The following is a 10,000-nucleotide window of genomic DNA, read 5'->3' as shown; positions in this document are numbered from 1 at the left end:
ACTGGAATGTACTTACTATAAATAATAAATCAAAATCGAATAAGGAACGGCATTTTCTTACTTAAACATCAATGAAAATGATCAAAATTGTTCAACATATAAATGAATATCATTATATACATGTGTATACATAGGTTGGATATTTAAAATACGCATTGCAATACATTTCTACTAAGTTTTAAGTAATGATAAACCAGTTCCTTATTCAGTTTGAATAAGGAAGAAGGAACTGCTTCCTTATTCCTTATTGAAATCGAATAAGGAACTGGAATGTACTTACTATAAATAATAAATCAAAATCGAATAAGGAACGGCATTTTCTTACTTAAACATCAATGAAAATGATCAAAATTGTTCATCATAAAAATGAATATCATTATATACATGTGTATACATAGGTTGGATATTTAAAATACACATTGCAATACATTTCTACTAAGTTTTAAGTAATGATAAACCAGTTCCTTATTCAGTTTGAATAAGGAATAAGGAACTGGTTCCTTATTCCTTATTGAAATCGAATAAGGAACTGGAATGTACTTACTATAAATAATAAATCAAAATCGAATAAGGAACGGCATTTTCTTACTTAAACATCAATGAAAATGATCAAAATTGTTCAACATATAAATGAATATCATTATATACATGTGTAAACATAGGTTGGATATTTAAAATACGCATTGCAATACATTTCTACTAAGTTTAAAGTAATGATAAACCAGTTCCTTATTCAGTTTGAATAAGAAATAAGGAACTGGTTCCTTATTCCTTATTGAAATCGAATAAGGAACTGGAATGTACTTACTATAAATAATAAATCAAAATCGAATAAGGAACGGCATTTTCTTACTTAAACATCAATGAAAATGATCAAAATTGTTCAACATATAAATGAATATCATTATATACATGTGTATACATAGGTTGGATATTTAAAATACGCATTGCAATACATTTCTACTAAGTTTTAAGTAATGATAAACCAGTTCCTTATTCAGTTTGAATAAGAAATAAGGAACTGGTTCCTTATTCCTTATTGAAATCGAATAAGGAACTGGAATGTACTTACTATAAATAATAAATCAAAATCGAATAAGGAACGGCATTGTCTTACTTAAACATCAATGAAAATGATCAAAATTGTTCAACATATAAATGAATATCATTATATACATGTGTATACATAGGTTGGATATTTAAAATACGCATTGCAATACATTTCTACTAAGTTTTAAGTAATGATAAACCAGTTCCTTATTCAGTTTGAATAAGGAATAAGGAACTGGTTCCTTATTCCTTATTGAAATCGAATAAGGAACTGGAATGTACTTACTATAAATAATAAATCAAAATCGAATAAGGAACGGCATTTTCTTACTTAAACATCAATGAAAATGATCAAAATTGTTCAACATAAAAATGAATATCATTATATACATGTGTAAACATATGTTGGATATTTAAAATACGCATTGCAATACATTTCTACTAAGTTTTAAGTAATGATAAACCAGTTCCTTATTCAGTTTGAATAAGAAATAAGGAACTGGTTCCTTATTCCTTATTGAAATCGAATAAGGAACTGGAATGTACTTACTATAAATAATAAATCAAAATCGAATAAGGAACGGCATTTTCTTACTTAAAGATCAATGAAAATGATCAAAATTGTTCAACATATAAATGAATATCATTATATACATGTGTATACATAGGTTGGATATTTAAAATACGCATTGCAATACATTTCTACTAAGTTTTAAGTAATGATAAACCAGTTCCTTATTCAGTTTGAATAAGAAATATGGAACTGGTTCCTTATTCCTTATTGAAATCGAATAAGGAACTGGAATGTACTTACTATAAATAATAAATCAAAATCGAATAAGGAACGGCATTTTCTTACTTAAACATCAATGAAAATGATCAAAATTGTTCAACATATAAATGAATATCATTATATACATGTGTATACATAGGTTGGATATTTAAAATACGCATTGCAATACATTTCTACTAAGTTTTAAGTAATGATAAACCCGTTCCTTATTCAGTTTGAATAAGGAATAAGGAACTGGTTCCTTATTCCTTATTGAAATCGAATAAGGAACTGGAATGTACTTACTATAAATAATAAATCAAAATCAAATAAGGAACGGCATTTTCTTACTTAAACATCAATGAAAATGATCAAAATTGTTCAACATAAAAATGAATATCATTATATACATGTGTATACATAGGTTGGATATTTAAAATACGCATTGCAATACATTTCTACTAAGTTTTAAGTAATGATAAACCAGTTCCTTATTCAGTTTGAATAAGGAATAAGGAACTGGTTCCTTATTCCTTATTGAAATCGAATAAGGAACTGGAATGTACTTACTATAAATAATAAATCAAAATAGAATAAGGAACGGCATTTTCTTACTTAAACATCTATGAAAATGATCAAAATTGTTCAACATAAAAACGAATATCATTATATACATGTGTATACATAGGTTGGATATTTAAAATACGCATTGCAATACATTTCTACTAAGTTTTAAGTAATGATAAACCAGTTCCTTATTCAGTTTGAATAAGGAATAAGGAACTGGTTCCTTATTCCTTATTGAAATCGAATAAGGAACTGGAATGTACTTACTATAAATAACAAATCAAAATCGAATAAGGAACGGCATTTTCTTACTAACAAAAACATAAATAGGAATTAAAGAGATCAATAAGTCAATGAAAATCACTGTAAATATAGGTTGGGTATAACAAATATTTATTGAGGTACATTTCTATTTATTTTTTTATAATTATAACCCAGTTCCTTATTCGATTTCAATAAGGAAAAAGGAACTGGTTCCTTATTCCTTATTCAAATCGAATAAGGAACTGCCATTTTCTTGCCAAAAAGATAAATTAAAGTGAACCAAAGAGACCAGTACATCAATGAAAATCATTATAAATGTAGATTGGGCATCAAAAATATGTATTGTAGTACATGTCTACTATTTTTATTTAATTTTATCCTTGTTCCTTATTCGGTTTGAATAAGGAATAAGGAACTGATTCCTTATTCCGTATTCAAATCGAATAAGGAACTGGCGATTTCTTAATAAAAAATAAGTGAAAATGAATCACTGAGATCAATAAATCATGAACACCACTGTTAATGTAGGTTGGGTATAACAAAATAGTTATTGAAGTACATTTCTACTAAGTTTTATTTAATTATTACCCAGTTCCTTATTCGATTTCAACATGATGAAAACATGTCTGATACTCATCTATCGGATAGTCTTGGCCAAAGGTAAGGTCCAGATGCTAGAATGATGCGATTAAAGTATCCGAAATTATGGCCTCTGAATAAGGAATTAGAAATAAGTTAGTTCCTTATTCCGGAGCCTGTATTTCGGACAATCACTTTCGGATATTTTATTTTTTAGATGTGTGTGTTATTTAAGCTTGATTATGTTATATAGATATATTCTGTCACATTTCTTTGTTTATTTTATTTTACGAAATACGCTGACAACAAATATTATTAAGACGATAATAAGGAAATGGCATTGTCTTACTCAAACATAAATTAAAATTAACCAAACAATAGCGTAACAGTTGCACTCTGTATTCGAACCGAGTAAGCAAATGGGTTATCATTAAATTAAACTTAGTAGAAATGTACTGCAATTAATGATTTTGATACCTAACCTACATTTTAAATGCTTTTCATTGATTTATTGGCTTCTTTGGTTCATTTTATTTGTATTTTTTATTTAAAAAATGCCACTTCCTTTATTATTCGATTTGAATAAGGAAAAAGGAGCCATTTCCTTATTCATTATTCAAACTGAATAATGAACTAGGCTATCATTAAATAAAACTCAGTAGCAATGAATTGCAATAAATATATATTTTTTTATTTCCAACTTTCATCTTTATACCTTGATTTTCTTTGACATTTAGTATTCTTTGGTTTATTTTAATTTATGTTTGAGAAAGACGATGCCATTTCCTTATTATCGTCTTCATAATACTTGTTTTAAGTATCGTCAAATAGAATATAAAATAGAAATGTGACAGAATACATCCATATTACATAAGCAAGCTTAAATTACACACACAGCATCTAAAAAAATAAATATCCGAAAGTGACCGTTCGGAATATAGGCTTCCGAATAAGGAACTAACTTATTACTCAATTCCTTATTCAGATGCTTTAACTTCGGATAATTACATTCGGATCATTCTTGCAGAGCGCAGCTTTATGTTCGTTATTATTGGCTATGTTTATTGTAAGATTTTTTATTCTATCTCTGATACAGTTCTTGAAGTTTTATGTGACCCCTTCCTTTTGCCAAGACTATACGGTATCTCATTACAAAGCATGTTTTAGACATCCCATTCCGTTCTCATACGTAAACGAATACGAAGGGATATTATTAAGGATGCAAAGAGATTTCAACACGTCACCATACACGCAAGACTGCACCGGAAGCAGCGGTCCAGGTGTCTCTAGTAGACTGGAAAGTTCAATCGAGATGCCTCAACATTTTATTTTATTTAACATTCAAACACCTGCGCGCAAACTTGCTGTTATAGTGTTTTTTCTTCATAGATTTGTTTAAATGCGAATACGCGTTTTCTCGCTCGTGCAAACCAACGGTAAATACGGCGACCTTCAACCTCGGCACACGATTATTGACCGTGGTATCTAAAGAACGGCGATAGTCTCAATGGTTGAGAGTCCTTCGCCATTTTTAGCTTAACAGTTGCGCTCTGTATTCGAACAGAATGCGAAAATTGCGAACAGCGTTGTCGTCAGTGCGACATCACTGACGTCACCATAAAAAATGTCTGCACCGGATGGAGCGGCCCAGATTCCTCTTGTAGTCTGGAAAGTTTCGTAGGAATGCCTCTGTTTTTTTATTCAATTTAAAGACAAATGCGTTCTCAAGCTCTTATTGAGTGTTTTTCTAATTAAATAGATTTTCTATCACTGAAAACGCGTTATCTCGATCTTGAAGCCAACGGTATATCCGGTGACCTTAAACATTGGCGCGGAAAATAAAGGTTGCGAGAACCAAAAAAAAAATGGCGCTCGTCTATTTGATAACCAGTCCTATTTTTCCGATGTTAGTCCAACTGGTTACTTTTCCTTACTCGGAAGCAAAAAAAGGAACTGGCTTATCATTTAACAAAAACCGAAGAAGAAATGTTCTGCAATACATATTTTGATACGCGACCTATATTTACAATGATTATCATTGATAAATTGGTCTCTTTGGTTCATTTTAATTGGTTTGTTTAGCAAGGAAATGCCAGTTCCTTATTCGATTTGAATAAGGAATAAGGAACCAGTTCCTTATTCCCTATTCAAACCGAATAAGGAACTGGGATATCATTATATAAAACTAAGTACAGATGTTCTGCAATTCAAGTTTTTGATACCCAACCTAAATGTAAAATGCTTTTCATTGATTTATTGGTTTCTTTGGTTCATTTACATTAAGTTGTTTAATAAGAAAATGCCAGTTCCTTATTCGATTTGAAAAAGAAACAAGGAACCAGTTCCTTATTCCTTATTCAAACCGAATAAGGAACTGGGTTTTCATTAAATAAAACTCAGTAACGATGTATTGCAATAAATATGTTTAATTTCGAACCTACATATACCATGATTTTCATTGACATTTAGTATTCTTTGGTTAATTTTAATTTATCTTTGAGTAAGACAATTCTATTTCCTAATTATCGTGTTCATAATACATGTTTTCAGCGTGTATCGTCAAAAAGAATAAACAATAGAAATGTGACAGATTACATCCATATAACATAATCAAGTTTAAATAAAACACACAGCATCTATAAAATAAAATACCCGAAAGTGATTATCCGAAATCGCTCTTCCGAATAAGGAACTAACTTATTACTCAATTCCTTATTCAGACGCTATACTTTCGGATAGTTACATTCGGATCATTCTCGCATAGCGCAGCTTTATTTTCGTTATTATTGGCTATGTTAAATGTAAGATTTTTTATTTATATCTCTGATACAGTTCTTTAAGTTTTTTCTGACCCTTACCTTTGGCCAAGACTACACGAAATCTCTTTTCTAAGCATGTTTTAGATATCTCATTCCGTTCTCATACGTTAACGGTTACGAAGGGATATGATTAAGGATGTTAAGAGATTTCAACACGTCACCATAAAAGCAAGACTCCACCAGAAGCATCGGTCTCTTGTAGACTGGAAAGTTCCATCGAGATGCCTCAACATTTTATTTATTATTCAATAACCTGCGCGCAAACTAGCTGTACAAGTGTTTTTTCTTCAGAGATTTGTTTGAGTGCGAATACACGTTTTCTCGCTCATGCAGACCAACGGTACATACGAGGACCTTCAAACTCGGCACACGATTATTGACCAGGGTTCCTAAAAAAACGGCGATGGTCTCGATGGTTAATAGTCCTTCGCCGTTTTAAGCGTCATAATTGCGCTCTGTATTTGAACCGAATGCCACTGACGTCACCATAAAAGCGGGACTGCACCGGAAGCAGCGGCCCAGGTGACTTTAGATCTCTGTTTAGTTTCGTCGAGATGCCTCTGTATTTTGTTTTTCAATTAAAAAAAAAAGCGTACTCAAGCTGTTATTGAGTGTTTCTGTTTAAAGGGATCTTTTCACGCTTTGGTAAATTGACAAAATTGAAAAAAGTTGTTTCAGATTCGCAAATTTTCGTTTTGGTTATGATATTTGTGAGGAAACAGTAATACTGAACATTTACCATGGTCTAATATAGCCATTATATGCATCTTTTGACGATTTTAAAACCTAAAAATTATAAAGCGTTGCAACGCGAAACGATTGAATAATTTGGAGAGTTCTGTTTTTGTCGTTAAATTTTGTGAAACTACGAAGATTGCTTATATAAGGTATAAAATACGACAAGTATGTGTACTTGGCGGAATAGCTCAGTAGGCTAAAGCGTTTTTACTTCAGGACTCTGGCAGGACTCCAGGGGTCACTGGTTCGAAACCTGCTCCGGGCAATGTTCTTTTCCTTTTTTTAATTTTATTCTTGATTTTTTACTGGAGCTTTTACGATCCAATGTTTACATTTATCAATATAAAGCATTTAATGAATAAGCTAAAAAATGCCAAAATCTGTGAAAAGGCCCCTTTAAATAGACTAACTATCACTGAAAACGCGTTATCTCAATCTTGGATGCCAGCGGTATATCCGGTGACATTAAACATTAGCGCACGATTAAAGGTCGCGAGAACCAAAAGAATGGCGCTGGCCTTTTTGATAACCAGTCCTATTTTTGCGATGTAAGTCCAACTGGTTACTTTTTCCTTATTCGGTAGCAAAAAAAGATCTGGGTTATCATTTAACAAAAACCGAAGAAGAAATGTAATGCCTTACATATTTTGATACCCAACCTATATAAACAATGATTTTCATTGATAAATTGGTCTCTTTGGTTCGTTTTAATTGATTCAATAAGCAAGGAAATGCTAGTTCCTTATTCGATTTGAATAAGGAATAAGGGACCAGTTTCTTATTCCCTATTCAAACCGAATAAGGAACTGGGATATCATTATAAAAAAACGAAGAACAGATGTACTGCAATTACAGTTTTTGATACCCAACCTACATTTAAATACTTTTCATTGATTTATTAGTTTCTTTGGGTCATTTGAATTAAGTTGTTTAATAAGAAAATGCCAGTTCCTTATTCGATTTGAATAAGGTACAAGGAACCAGTTCCTTATTCCTTATTCAAACCGAATAAGGAACTGGGTTTTTATTAAATAAAACTCAGTGGCAACATATTGCAATAAATATTTTTATTTTCGAACTTACATATACCATGTTTTTTTTATCACATTTAGTATTCTTTGGTTAATTTCAATTTATGTTTGAGTAAGACAATTCCATTTCTTTATTACAGTCTTCATAATAATTGTTTTCAGCGTGTATCGTCAAATATAATATACAATAGAAATGTGACAGAATCCATCCATATAACATAATCAAGCTTAAAGCCACTATAAAGGTGACGATCCGTAATTATTTACCGATTTTTTAATTTCTTTTCCTTATTTTATTTATAAAGGTTATTAAAAAACAATATATATATGCTATTGGACATTACCATAAAAATATGAGCAATGCAACTTGTTTTGAGCTCAAAATACAGTGTCCTCCAAGTCAATCGTGTTTACAAACAATCAGTTTATTTACATCGCTGTTTACTAAATCATGCCGAGCGATTCCGGCCGATTTTCCGGCAACAAATTTTGATTGGTCGGCACAAGACATTGTGTATCACGTGAGCAAGTCAAAGGTGAAGAGGCCAGACATTCAAAACAAAAATGGCACACACAACATCTAAAAAATAAAAAATCCAAAAGTGATCGTCTGAAATACAGGCTTCCGAATAAGGAACTAACTTATTACTCAATTCCTTATTCGGAGGCTATACTTTCGGATACTTACATTCGGATCATTCTCGCATACCGCATCCTTTATATTCGTTATTATTGTCTATGTTTAATGTAAGATTTTTATTTATATCTCTGAAACAGTTCTTTAAGTTCTATCTGACCCTTACCTTGGGCCAAGACTATACGATATCTCATTACTATGCATGTTTTAGATAGCTCATTCCGTTCTCATACGTTAACGGTTACGAAGGGATATGATTAAGGATTTAAAGAGATTTCAACACGTCACCATTAAAGCAAGACTGCACCGGAAGCACTAGTCGACTGTAAAGTTTAATTGAGAGGCCTGAATTATTTTATTTTATTTAATATTCAAACACCTGCGCGAATACTAGCTGTACTAGTGTTTTCTTCGTAGATTTGTTTTAGTGCGAATACGCGTTTTCTCGCTCATGCAGACCAACGATACATCCGGCGACTTTCAACCTCGTCACACGATTAATGGCCGTGGGATCTGCAAAACGGCCGTGGGATCTACAAAACGGCGATGGCCTCGATGGTAAACAGTCCCTCGCAGATCTTAGCGTCACAGTTGCGCTCTGTATTCGTACCGAATGCCAATATTTCGTACATCGTTGTCGTCTTTTCGACGTCTCTGACGTCAACATACAGGCGATAATGCACCGGAAGCAGCGGCCAGGTGCCTCTAGTAGTATGGAAAGTTTCATCGAGATGCCTACGTATTTTGTTTTTCCATAAAAAAAACAAATGCGTATACAAGCTTTTATTGAGTGTTTATATATTAAAATGCATTTTATATCTCCGAAAACGCGTCTTTCCCGATCTTGGATGCATCCGTACATCCGGCGACCTTCAATAATGGCACACAATAAAAGATCGTGGGACGCGACAAAATAGCGCTGGTATCGGTAGTTACCAGTCCTATTTTTCCGAGTTAGTGCAGCTGGTTACTTTGTCATTTTTTCACCCGCGAAAAAGGAACTGGTCATCATTACACATAAAAACTAGGTAGAAATGTACAAGAATACATATGTGCGATACCCAACCTACATTTACAATGATTTTTATTGATTTATTGTTGTTGTTTTTTGTAAGAAAATGGCAGTTCCTTATTCGATTTGAATTAGGAATAAGGAACCAGTTCCTTATTCCTTATTGAAATCGAATAAGGAACTGGGTTATAATTAAATAAATAAAAAGTAGAAATGTACTGCAGTTAATGTTTTGGATACACAACGTAAAAAACAATGATTGCCATTGATTTATTGGTCTCTTTGGTTCATTTTCAATTATTTTTTTATTAAGAAATCGCCAGTTCCTTATTTGATTTGAATAAGGAATAAGGAGCCAGTTCCTTATTCCTATTTCAAACCGAATAAGGAACTGGATTCTCATTAAATAAAACTAAGCAGCAATGTATTTCAATAAATATTTTTTTTACATGTACCATCATTTCATTGACATTTAGTATTCTTTGGTTAATTTTAATTTATGTTTGAGTAGAACAATGCCATTTCCTTAAT

This window comes from Dreissena polymorpha, chromosome 5 (assembly GCF_020536995.1).
Source record: "Dreissena polymorpha isolate Duluth1 chromosome 5, UMN_Dpol_1.0, whole genome shotgun sequence".
NCBI lineage: Eukaryota > Metazoa > Mollusca > Bivalvia > Myida > Dreissenidae > Dreissena > Dreissena polymorpha.
The sequence above is the reverse complement of the archived record's forward strand: the minus strand, read 5'-3'. Positions refer to the sequence as shown.